The 12,491-nt window shown below is 39.6% G+C and overlaps 1 protein-coding gene across 4 annotated transcripts in view; it reads left to right on the top strand.

Moving 5' to 3' along the window:
- TBL1X (transducin beta like 1 X-linked) overlaps positions 1 to 12,491 on the top strand; it is a 199,478-nt gene that overhangs the window by 96,534 nt on the left and 90,453 nt on the right. For all 4 annotated transcript variants that reach the window (XM_040534030.1, XM_040534016.1, XM_040534041.1 and 1 more), the window contains one exon: positions 7,910 to 8,017. The gene's annotated coding sequence lies outside the window, so the exon portion shown is untranslated. The remainder of the gene's footprint in view (positions 1 to 7,909; positions 8,018 to 12,491) is intronic.

Below are 12,491 nucleotides of genomic sequence, written 5' to 3'. Positions count from 1 at the left end.
GTTCTTCCAGTGTTTGTGCATTTCCCTATTATTTTTGGCACTGTACAGTTCCACAATATGTACGTTTCTTTCCTATTTTCTGCCTGATAGCTCCAGCATTACACTTAGTGGGCTAATCAAACAAATAACGTTGTTCAGCACTGTGAAGAGATGAGCGAGTTGTATGTCTGTTTTTTTTTTTTTCTTCCCGTTCTGAATAATGCAGTTTTTCCATTGCAGAAATTTACCAGATAAGGAATGAACCAAAACATTGGCTTGAGAAATGTTATTAGTCGAAGGGGTCCGTAGTACTGGTGATTCAGTCATCTGTCAGCCTGATAAATGGATTAGCGTAAGAGGTGTTCCAGTGGGGAACTGCAGCCCATAGGGCTTCCAGCTAATTATATTTAAGTTGTTTAGTACTGCTGGGAAGCAGCATCCAGGCAATTACTGAAAGCTTTGATGCAGTGTGCACTATTAGAGTGTGTGTTCAGAAACTCATTACCCTTTCGTGCTTGTGTTGGATGGATTCTAGGAAGCTGACATGAAACAGAGAGCAGGAATCAATAACTGAAAAGACATTTTAGTTAGCTTCTGATCCGTTTCCTGATTCAGCAGCTTCCAGCCTCGAGTGTTTCATACAGTTGCCGTAATACAAAGGGAAAATGGGACTTAAATATATTAATTATCATATGTATGCATCTGGTTACGATGATATGCAGCTGAAGGTCCTCCCAAGATGAAGCTGCAAAAGGCCCTCTGCGGACAAGCCCCTCTCAGGTGCCCTGTGGCATGCCCAGAGCGCCTGCCCTGTCTGCCCCTAGGGCGGTGACTGCGGCCATTTCTCTCGCCGTGGTTATTTTTGCCTCCACAACAGCAAGATTGCGTTACTGTGGTGTCCGTCATGCCCCCTCCTCGCAATTTCTTGGAAACTACAGCTAATCCGAAACAAAGCCAATGATATTGCCAAGGCATATTAAAGCCCTTTTAAGAAAATTGTGGTAGCTCTGTCTTTGCTGCAGGCTGTAGTTCCCGTTACTGATGCACCTCTAGAAAACTGTACGCACTCTGCGTCATCCAAATGTGGAAAACGATAATTCTTACCGCGTGCTGCTCATCTGTTGGGTACATCCATTACTAAAAGTAATGCAGTATTTGCACAAATGGAGGCCTATATATAGTGTGTTTTTCTTTTTAAGGACTCAGTTATTAATCAGTTAATGGTGATTGTAAGGGCAATGCTGAGAAGACTAAATTCATCTTTTTTTTTTCTTCTACTTCTCCACTTTTGCCTGAGGTAGAGCTAAATAGACAAAATAGAGGATTACAGCTGAGTGCTTCTTGAGGGGATAATTCTTTCCCACCTTTAATAATTAAATGCTTTTCTTTATTTCTCCATCACAACAATCCTAGCCATACTGTGCTTTGTATTTCATATTTCATAAAGTTAAGCAGAAATTTCATGACTTACTATCAAGAAACAAGTGGGTTGTTGTTTTTTGTTGTTGTGGTGGGATTTTATTTTTTTAATCTGGGCTTCTTTGTTAGAAAATATTCATTTTTTTGCTTGAGAGTTGCCAAGATAAATGTTGTGCTAATTGGTACATATATATCTCTCTGATATATAATATATAATAATATATAATTTATCTCTCTGATAAAAAATTCTCGTCAGGAGACCATGGCATGCTGTTGTAGGCTGCAGCACCCATGAATCCACATGCTGTAAAAAATACTCTTACAATACTAAGCATTGTCAGTATCAGTACCTGCCTTGGTTACTGACAGACAGATGAGCTTTCCATAAATTCATTAATAGTGTAGGAAGTACTGGCCTTCCAAATAAAGACAGATAGTTCACGTATTTCCTGTCTCGAAAACTATTATGCATGATAGTAGAATATCTACCACACTGAAATACACAGCTGAAGCAGGCAAAGACTGAGGCTGGCAAAGCATCTGTGCAGGCAAAGCATTGTGGTAAATAAATCTGAGGGTCAGTGCTCGAACTATGGCTTCGAATCTGGCTCCAAGATTGGTTGTCCTGAGTTACTGCTCGGGATGCTAATAGTGAATTTATCTCTGGATAAAGAGCCTGCATACAAATGGCGGCAGGATAGAGCCAAATTAATGATACCACGTTTCTGCAATTCTTCGTTTCATGATGTCCACCAGCTTTGACTGAGTTAGTTAAGATGAAACGTGAAAAGAATTTCCCCTCACCGTGAAGGCTGTAAGTTGAAGTTTTATGTTCCCTAGAGACTCTTGCTTCAGTGTTTCAGCCCTAACTCTGTGAACTACACCTGAACGAGTGAAATATTCTGGGGAGCGGCTCTTGAGTCTTAAGTATTTTAAGATTTTCTGGAAAGACGGGGGTTATTTTTGTGGTTTCTTTGTTGCTTTGTCTCAAACTTTACCATGGGAAAACTTTTTGCACGGGTATTATAATGAATATTTATTTCAAAGTTGACTCTCTGATTTCTGACTGACTCATGACTTGACTTCCTTCATCTAATCTCCCTTTACCATTCATCTATGGTAGATTTAAGATATTAAAAACAAACAAACAAACAAACAAAAACTCTTCTAACTTCCTTTAGGGGAGGCGGCTGTGGGGGAAAAGATTGATAAGTATCGAGGTAGAAAAGAATTTTTATCATAGCAAGCCATTAAATAGTGTTTATTTACTCTATAAGACCTTAGGGCAAATACATTAATATGCAGGCATTGTGTGGGTGTTTCTGAACAGAGGCTGAAGTTCCAGTGCATACATATTCTGTGGAAATACATTAGAGAAAGCCAGCACATTGTGTTGAAAATGATGGACCTGGTTTGGGCTCCACATGACTGCAGGGTTTTGTCCATGATCCTTGGACAGGTGAATTGCTGGTTATGTCCCAGAGGTGGCCACATCTGCACTGTCCCAGTGTGATTATGTATAATGTTAATCTTTAAAGAAACTGAAAACCCAGCACAACAGCAGAAGTTTTGCAAGTGCTGGAGTGTTTTCTCCACTGATTCGTGCACTTTTCAGGAATTGCTTTATCTGTTTTGAACATCTTCAGAAAGGACAACTCGGTTTATTTTTTGCTGGAGGTGGCATAATTATTGATGTCCTGCTGAAATCTTCCATATATTCCTGTTTTCCTGCGAGTCTAATCCCCTAGGGATTGTTTGAAAATATTAAAGCTGTTTGTCAAGTTGAAAGAAAGCAAAATATTCATGTTGCGCACTAGGTATCCTGTACTTCTTTTACAGAGATTGATAGTGAAATCTCTCAAAAATGCTTTTGTAGTTCAGCGTCTGCTGAAGATGGCCTATTTATCATTTAAATTCTCCTGTGCCTTTAAAATTTGGAAAGGAGGGGGGATAATAAATTACCCACCCAATTAATGCTTTTTATTACGGAACAATGCTAGAGAAGTGTGCTGAAAGAATAACGTCAGTGGTTTGGTTTCTCCTTATCTTTGTTATCTGGTAAAAGTAAATAAAATTATTTAGGTGAAGCTACATGGAAATTACATTTAAACGTGAATCATATTGGAAACATTTAAGTACCTAAATCTATTTAGAGGAATTCAATAGGTTTTACAAAAAAGTCTTCCTAACGAATGTGACCTAATACTGTAAGTCAAGAGTAAATCTACTATACTAGTTTGGTGCTTTGACTCCTAGACACCTGTGCAGCAGTACTTTCAAGTGCCTCCTGTAAATCTGACCCCCTGCTTCAGTTTCCAAAGCTCATGCAGGTCCCTGCAAAAGGAAGCCTACACATAAAGCCGTAGCTAAGTACAGTATTTTGTCTGTGGCCCACCAAGGGCCACCCTGAGGCAAGTGTCATTTCCCTTACTTGGAGCCCTAAATGGAACCGTCCCGTGGGAGGTAAAACGTCCGTGTTCTGGTGGGCACCTTCCATACAAGCAGGGATTTTCCTCTTGGTTGCGTGCACAGGAGCTGATGCCCACATTTGCCGTGGGTTTGCTTCACCAAGGTTGTGTCCTATGGAGTACCTGCAAGAAAAGGGGGTCAGTGGACATCTCTGCGTTGTTCGGCTGAGTTTTGTGGTTACAGAAGTAGTACAACATCCCAAGTCAAGCCACATGTACGAGATTTTCAGTCGGTGAACAAGAATGACGTTTCGTAAGTCTTACTTTTGGTTGGTATTTAAACATGGTTAATTTGTCGGGCCATTTAGCAGCCCAGCTTATTGCAGCAAAGATAGCTACCTTGATACTTGCAGTATCTGTCCTCACCTTTGCGTAAGAGATGAAATTTTTAAGGTTGCCGACTCCAGTGTCACCAGCGAGCGGTTCCTCACGGAGACATGTGAGCGGGAAGCGTTGGGTGCCCAGCAAGCTCCCTGAGGCAGCGGTCAGCTCGGCCGTGGCTGCTGGCACCTGGGGCCCTGCGCAGGCCGGTGGGGCTGAGGCATGGGTTTAGGGAGCCACTGCCCGCGGCCATCTCACCACAGCGCTGCATGGCCTGGGGAGGGGAGCGCCTGCCACTGCTCAGCTTTGACCGAGCCCTTTCAGCTCCAGGAGGAGAGCACTGCTGTCCTAAATTAGTAGCTGGAGTATTATTCACAGCAGAGTTTAGCCCACCTGTCTCTGAAGGGCTGTTTGCCATTCTCAAGCCCCGCGTGTAGCCTGACCGCACACGCGCTCCCTCACTGGAACCAGCGGCACTGCCTGCTCACCGCCTGTCTCCCCCAGTGCTGCAGTTACCAAGCCAGACAATGGCTGCAGATCATAAGATACTTAATTTATGACCAGCAAAGCGCAATTATATCACCTGACTTCCCTCCTCTGTATTACAGACTTTGCCCAGCTGTCTTTGTATGAAACCCAGGAACTTGTATGTTTGGCTGCAGGGTAACTTGTGTTTTCACATCAGTTTGTCTTCCAGAAGTCTCTCCAGACAGGCCTTGCTATCAACAAATGGAGAATCTCTGCATTCTCCTTTTGATAGCTACGCGAATGGTTAATCATAAGTGATGATGAGCATGTGCTTTATTTCTCATTTGAACTTGGCCTCAGCTTCCAGGTAGTGTTTTGTTTTATAGATACCCTCCTGTGCTAGATTAACAAGCCAGTTGGTACTTAAGCATTTTCTTCCCATGGAAATACTTAAATGCTGTAATCAGGTCATCTGTCTTTTTTTTTCCTTCTTTTGATAAACTGCGCAGGTTGAACTCTTCAAATATTTCATATTAAGGTATTTTCTTCAGCCCTCTAATCACTTTTGCAGCTGTTTTCTGTGATCTGTTTTTTTGCAACTTCTTTCTAAACTGTGGAGATCTGAATCCACAGATAGTTATCAGATGTAATATTAGTATTGCCAATGAAAGTTTAAAAAGTGAAATTTTAAGAAACATTTTCCTTCTTTCTATGCTGTTTATTTCAAAGCTTATATATTAGCTCTTACTGCAATATGAAATTTAGTTTTAAGAAACTATTTTGTTGAGTAAAGACTTATGTGTAGGGGCATGTGCTAGCAAAACAGGTTATTACAACCATCCACATGTGCTCTCGCCCAGTTGTAAAGGAAATCTTTAACTTTTAAATGTCACTGACACTTGTGGATAATAAAACTTAAATATATATGCAATTTCTTTTTTATCTCCAAGTTGTCTCTTTTCTCTTGCTTCTTTCTTGCAAATCATTAATTTACTTGACTCTAGTCTTAGTACAAAAGCCTTTTCAAGTAGAGAGCTAGTGTAAATGCTTTTACCAAAAAGTTGTCTGGCAAGGTAACCAAAACCAGTCTTAGAATAGGATTTGAATAACTCTTCCAGCCTGTGTGACCCATGCTACCTGATACTTTCTGTTTGCCCTGTAGCAACATGAGAAGATGACTGGCCTTCAAGGGATTCCAACGCTGATAAAAGCTACCAGGGACTAGAGCACCTCTCGTGTGAAGAGAGGCTGAGAGAGCTGGGACTGCTCAGCCTGGAGAAGAGGAGGCTCAGGGAGAGGAGGCTCAGCCATGTCTATAAATACCTGAAGGGAGGGTGCTGAGAGGATGGAGCCAGGCTCTGCTCAGTGGTGCCCAGTGCCAGGACAAGAGGCAGTGGGCGCAAGCTGGAACACAGGAGTCTCCCTCTGAACATCAGGCAGCACTTCTGTGCTGTGCGGGTGGCAGAGCACTGGGATCTTCCTTCCTGTAGATCTTCAAAAGCTGCCTGGACGTGGGCCTGGGCAGCCTGCTCTGGGTGTCCATGCTTGAGCTGGGGATTGGACCAGATGAGCTCCAGAGCTCCCTTCCCACCCCAGCCATGCAGTGATAATGTGATCCAGTGTGTAATATTGGTGAACAAAACAAGTGAAACCATAGTCCAGCCAATTTAGGAGTATAATTAGGACAGAAATAATTAAATATATAGCTCACATAATACATCAATTTAAATTGCTATAATATGAGCCTGTATCTGGTATTTTATGATATCCTCTAAACTATATGAATCTTGCAGAAGCCTTCAGCACACGAGTCAGTTATTTCCCTGGTATTTCTCTCCAGAGCGGCCCCTATGCGTTAGCTATTGTTGCACCCCATAATGTCAGAGTATTGAATAGAGTTAATTTTAATATACTAATACTCTTAACAATTTTACCATAAGACATGGAAGTTGTAACAACAAAATCCTCTAATTATTGCTGGGATTTTCAGATTGCATATTTACACAGAGCTGTATTTTTTGAGTATGTTGTATTTTGCATAAACATGACATGCTCCATAGAAAAATGAGAAGGAAAACAATTCCAATGTCTTCTGAGAATTAGACAGGCAAGTGTATGGGTAGCCAGACAGATGGAGATTCATACGTGTTCAACAGACAAAGTCCAAAAACATACAGACTTCTAGCTGATGATGTATCATGAATAATTTGTGATGCTTAAATAGTCATTTCTTGTCCCTTGTATAGTCATTCAGCTTCGATTAGAATAGGTATGTGTCTTTCTCATGTGAATAGTTTTATTTGGTTAGATGGCATACTTGTCTCACAGTGATGTATATGAGAACATGTTGTAGTACTGCAGACTGAGAATTAGAACTGGATTTATGAAAGCTTCTCCTGATGTTTTTAAATGTGCTATTTATTAAATTGACTATATTATAAAGTGATCCTCAATGTATAGTTTTAAAAGCTGTTAAACATTTGTGCGGAAGAGTATAATTGGTTTAAGAAGTCTCTAAAGAATATCTCATTTCACTTCACAGCATTTAATTATTATATTATATAGAAAAAACTGAGCATAAGACGTAAGGCTTGAGATGCAGGAGTAGGAAGATAGTTAAGATACATTGCAGTTGAATCACAGAGGAAACGTGAAATAAGGATTTACTCATCGTGTTCGATGGCAGGCATGGAAAAGTCAGCAAATAGGTTTATTATTGCAGAAGAATGCCGGACTATCTTTCATGTTTGATTTTCATAAATACTTTCTTTTAGACCTTCCCCCAAAAACTTACAGGAAGGTGAATTCTTTGGCCTACTTATTTCTTTTTGCACAGAAATCACTTTCCACTGGCATTTTCTCAGAGATGACTTTTGTGTGCTGCTGCGAGGCAGCGAACCAGCTTTTCAGTGCTGTGTTCAACTGTGGTTCCCTAGGCTGTCAGCTAGATGAATTTCTTGCTGATGTTTGATCAAAGACGCTGAAGATTGTTGAGCCAAGTTCAGTGTGCATTAGGTTCCTGGAAAAGTGCACTTAGCTTTGCAAAGCACTTGAATGTTTTGGGTCACTGGGTCTTGCTCTTTCCTCTCTCTTTCTGTCACAGACGGTGTTTTTTTTCCTCTTAGGGTTCTGCCAAAGCTCCTAACTTGGGAGACAGAACATTGGTGAATGCCAAAAGAGCAATGGGTCAAACGCTCTTGTTTTGATGAGGCGATGCGAAGCGGCTTGACCGGTACCTCTCTCTCTCATTGCAGCCCTCTCCGCTGTCAGATGTGGTGATCTCCATGGTAACTCAAACCCCCAGACTCTTGACAGCAGCCTGCGAGGAGCAGCATTCAGCAGCTCAAGGGTCTCACGGCCAGGTAAGCCAAAGTAATCGCCAGGCATGAGCCTGCCTCGGGAACACAGTCTCCTGGCCAGCTGCCTTTCAGATTTTTTCATGGTGAAACCACACATGCAGCTCAAGCTTAGCAAGTTAATTTCTACGCTTGTATCTGATGATAAAGTTTTACCATTGCTATCATTCAAGGGTACAGCAATTCAGCCCTCTCAAACAGAGACATTTGACAAAAAGTCTACATTTACTCAGAGACGACTTTTAAGCTACAGTCTGAAGAGCTACAATGTAACAAAACAAAGTACTTTATGATTCTTTAAGTGGCGGCTGTGTTAAGTAATTGCTTTGGTTGGAAATAACCCCAAAACACATCTGCATTAAGATCTGTCTTTCTGCTGTACCTACACTGCTGTCAGTACCGCTCCTTCTCTGACAGGAGGTTTGAGCTCTCTTAACCTCCTGGAATCATTTGCAGAGCCTTTTTGGGTGTTTATGTAACCTTCATTGGTACTCTGTAGCCTTTTCAAATTGTTGTTTTGCTCTTTACACACTGCTGCCTTCTAAATCCCTCGCTATGCTAATTACAGTATATGGAGTGTTCTGGTTAACATCGTAAGGAGGTACAGAATTCTTCCTTTTTTTTGGTGAATTATGGAGAAAATGTCAAGAAAAAAGAAGATTCTTCCCATTTTGGGAAAATACAGGGGACTATACAGCTGTATTCACTATTCCAGTATCCCTAATGCTGTGAACAAAAATAGTATCTCTGTTCTTACATGTGTGGAGGTTTTATTAACCCTTTTTGTCATAAGGTTTCACTGGCATTTGTATTACATTGTTTCTGTGACATGAAAATTGTATTATTATTTTTTTAAGTCCCCAGTTTCTGTGCACCATTCTCTGGGTATGACCTACTTTCTTTCTTGATACATAAGTCCACGTGGCTATAATACACTTTGCCCATCCTGTGAATTGATGCATACTACTCCGAGTAAACACTCTGCTACCTTTATTAACCAATGTGCTACCTTCTGTGTCATAACTGTTATCAAGAATATTTTATACTTACTTTTGTATCAGTGATTACACTCAGCTAATGTTGAGCTAGTACTGGATGATTTTATTGGGGAAATGTAGAACACTGTTCTTCAGTTATTATTTTCTGTCAACAAGTACTATTTTTTATCTGTCTCTGTCTTAATCCATTTAACTCACATTTTGATACAACTGATAGTACAGAGAACAGATTTCTTAATCTTGAATGTGTGGCTGTAAGCTACATGCCTTTCAAAAGTCTGTGTTTCACCTATGAAGTAACTTTTTTGACCAAAATTCATAACTTTATCAGATGATTAAATCCCATCTTTGTGCTGTATTGACCAATTTGCTATAAAATGTTGTTGACTGGTGTTGACTGTTTATTTGTATCATTTCCCAGTGAATTTATCTTTTATCAGTTTGTCAGTTGTTTTGCCTGAGATTAATAATGGCTTAGAGCTGTATAATTACTGATATCATACCGTTTACCAGCTTCAAATATTGGCAGAAAATGCTAGCAGTCTTACTGAATTTCTTTGGTGTTCCATAATGTATTGAAAATTAGCATCATTGAAATGATACTCTCTCAAACACTTTTAAGACTCTAAGGCACAAATTATCTGGGTGTGCTGATTTAAAGTTGTCTTTTAACATTCATTTTGGTTACTAATGGCCTCCTCATCTGTAAAAATGCTTTTTTCTACTTACAGAGACAAAAATATTTGTCTTTTTTTCTTTTTTTAAAAAGCATAGCATGTTTATATTCTGTTAAAACAGAAATCAGAAGTTGGAGACTATCAGCTGATAATTTCCTATTTAAATTAATTGTCTTTGAATACTTTTTTTGTCATGTGTAATGTGTATTTCAATCTAATTATGGCCTTAATGCAGGACTAAAGTAAGCCTTTTGCCACAGGTTGCCATTTTTTTGGACTGTTTTAGTAGTGGCTTTGGTCCCTTCTGGTAGTGGGGTAGGGAGAGTCCTTCCACATTTTCATCTGTGTACTTTATCCCAAATGTATAGTTTTCCTCAGATTCACTGGGCCAACGAGCTTCCATGCTTGTGATTAACCGATCTTTACATACTGAATATGCAGGTCTAGAATGGAGTTATCCTCTTGGCGTTTGAAAAAGTATTTCAGGAACAAAATTTAGGAGTGGCTGACATTTTACTACTGACTGCATGTTATTTCTAGATGGCATCTGAGATGGAAATCTTTTGTAGTTATTTTCATGTTTCACAAATACATTCTTACGGAGTAGATGGCCCAGTTTTCTGATACGGTTTGGTGGCTTGTTTTACCTCATCTTACCAACAATATATTCTCCTGAGATCTGCTGGTGTATGATCTGTGTGTATTCAAGATCTTAAGCGCTTGGTTTATCAATAATTTGGGGAGATAATGGTACCATCAATGTGGTGTATCATCATCTATTTATTTTTTCCTTGCTTTGTTTAATAACAAGTTTTCCTGAAAAGTTAAAAATTATGATTTTAATATTTTAATTGTGGAGAACTCCCCAGTAGTTTGAAGCAACAGCAACTATACATAGTATCTACTTCTAAATAAAAGTTTACAGCCTTGCTTGCTTGCTTCTCAGGCCTCTGATCCTTCCCTCCACAGAGGTTGCCATATGTAAGGTTGAATTTGTACTGCATTTGTTTCTGTAACACCTCACAGTTTACTTTAGAAGCCTTTTGCCTGCCCTAGCTCATCCTTATCCGAAGACAGTAACCACATGTCACTGACATGAAGCTTACTCTGTAAATATTGCTCCTTCTCTCCATGGATATGAATTGCAGTTCCAAAGACCAGAGTCTGTCAACTCTTCACCAGAAACATAGCCAATAATTGATCCTCAGTCTTTTTACTTCTTGTTTTCTGTCACTTAGAAGATCAGGCAGATCTCCAGGACCTCTTTCACGTCTTTCTTTCTGAAATGTGCAGCTGTTCTTATTCTAGCCAGAGATGATGTAAGTTGAACTGACGATATGTGCTTTAGCACTTTTCCGTCTCATAGTAACACTGTCTCCTGAAGAGAATGGCTCTCACCAGTCTACAGTGAAGATGGAGCCAATATAGGTAGAAAATGTCATGCTTCAAAGAAAGAAGTTGCAGAAGAAATTCATGCAAATTCACGGCATCAAGTGCTCTAGAAACCCTTTCTTGGATTTTGAAGAGGTACTAGGAGCAGCTGGTGCAAATCTGCTTAGACAGTTCTGGAGCAATTGCTTATTTGAACCAGTAAGAGGAAAACCAAAAAGCTAACGGCTTTTGCATGAGTAAAGCAGGTATTTCTGAGGGTCTAAGGAAACAAACAAACAAACAAAACAAATTTTGCCACTGTTGTGAGAGCCACTTAGCATAAAGTTAGGTAAAATCATGTTATTTTGCTAATTCTCATCCCTACTTTAATGAAGAAGAACTTTACATTTTGTGTCTTGTTATCTTCATACATAATGCTTCACAGAAGCCAGCAGTGAAGAGGATCTGTACTCTCTCTCATCTGAGTAATCTTTCTTAATTCAGGGGTCAAGTTTTAGAGTCAAAAGAGAAGACCTTCTAGAGTCTCTTCCTGTTCTGCCCTTAGTGTAGTACTCTGTGCCTGTGCGCTGTACAGCTTTCTCAGCCTCCCTGGGGTCTGTTCCTGCATCTAATTTTGACTTTGGCTCCTTTGGCTATCGAGAAAATGTTGTAGTCTTATTTATTCCTCTGATTCATTACAGAGGTGTAATGTTCTTCAGCTATTAAGCATAAAAAGTCAATAAGATTTTGCATAGTCAGTGATTGTTTTTTAGTAGATCTACCCTTTTGCCTGGGACTGGACTACAGAAGTTTTTTCAGTCCTGTGCTTTAGTACTGCACTTGCATGAACAGTTTTCTTGTTGAAATTCTTTGAAGTATGCATCATCTTTGTACATGAGAATATTGTATTTCATACAAGGAAGGTTAAAGTAATTGTCATCAAACAGTTGGCTTACAACTGTATGAGTTTTTAAAGTATTATAATACATCCATGCATACTTGTTCCTTAACAACTTCTGTACATTTTTACAATTAGGGATTTTCCATAGCTCGTGTAAATTTATTTAGAACTTTATCAATGGTAGTGCAGAGGCAAACTGAGAAACTTTCTTTATGGTGAAAAGGGGTACTGTTGGCAGTAGGTCCTACCAGTTCATTTTGTAGGTCATTTAGACTTATGAACTACAACAGTCAAGCTACTTTCAAACTATATCCTTTATAATGTTATTCTTTTTTTTTTTTGGTAAACAAACTGTATATTGGTTTTGATTTCTAAGATTGCTTTTCAGATATAGTCAACAAGTAATTCAGAGCCTGTGGGCCTACAGGAGAACTATTCGCTTTGATTGCTCGGCATTCGTTATTCATTATTCTGAAGTTATTCTTACAAGTCACTGTTCACTGAAAAATAGTGAACTGTTGGCATAATATTTT

The sequence above is a fragment of the Cygnus olor genome, chromosome 1, assembly GCF_009769625.2.
Source record: "Cygnus olor isolate bCygOlo1 chromosome 1, bCygOlo1.pri.v2, whole genome shotgun sequence".
NCBI classification, from domain to species: Eukaryota; Metazoa; Chordata; class Aves; order Anseriformes; family Anatidae; genus Cygnus; species Cygnus olor.
The sequence above is the reverse complement of the archived record's forward strand: the minus strand, read 5'-3'. Positions and strand labels throughout refer to the sequence as shown.